Source organism: Lonchura striata, chromosome 2 (genome assembly GCF_050655825.1).
Source record: "Lonchura striata isolate lonStrDom1 chromosome 2, ASM5065582v1, whole genome shotgun sequence".
Lineage (NCBI taxonomy): Eukaryota > Metazoa > Chordata > Aves > Passeriformes > Estrildidae > Lonchura > Lonchura striata.
The window spans coordinates 91,563,776-91,564,692 of NC_140704.1; positions in this window are offsets into that span (position 1 = coordinate 91,563,776).

The following is a 917-nucleotide window of genomic DNA, read 5'->3' on the forward strand; positions in this document are numbered from 1 at the left end:
TATGCATGCCCACAAACAAGCAGGCATAAACACAAGAAGTATATAAAGCTGTACAGGATAAACTGTGTTTTAAATGAGCACGTAACAAAGATTATATCCGGCATTCTCAGTGTGTCATGCTCTTCACTTCATCTCCTGGAGATTTCTTCATTCTGTGATTCTTTTGTGAGCATATGGATACATATTCATGTGTATATAGGATTAAACAGCAAGGTATTTACAGCACATAGGAAAACGTGTCTGTGTAGGAGCACCAATTACCTGCTTGCAGCTCTGCCTTGAAGCAAAGCAAAGGCTATGCATCTCATGCACTGTTGCCAGATAAGATCTTCCAAAGAATAATTCTGAATGCTGGCAGTAAGATTTGTCAGGTTTTGCAATGTAGAAAGCTGCTGACCTTACTGACTGATCTACTGCACTGCTTCTTCAGATCTCTGTGACTCCCTCCAAGATCAGCTGTCCACTTTGAAAGAATGAAAAGATCCAAACAAATTCAGAGCCAGGCAGAGGTTTGAGCTAGCCCTCCTTCATTCGTGGCAGTGGGACAGCAGGACTATTGCTTATATAAGGAGGAATACAAAGTGTAAAGACAGAAGATCTGAGAAGGCATTTCAGAACAAAGATGTTCTGAAACGAAGAAGACAACTAGTAAGAATTTTAGCTTGTGGTTATCTTTATCTTGCATTTTTTTCAGTTGCAGCAAGAAATTGTACCAGGTCTACAGCCAACTCTGCAAGAGCAGAAGCCATTTGCAAACATCCTGATGAAGCTGGAGGCACGCCGATTCCCATTAAGAGAATGTACTTCAGAAGTCCACTTCTTTGGGTATCTATTACTATCACCAAGTTTTATATCATCTAGCACAAGGGGAGTCCATGGCTATGATCCTCCTTCACCTGGAATCCAAAACAATTAAA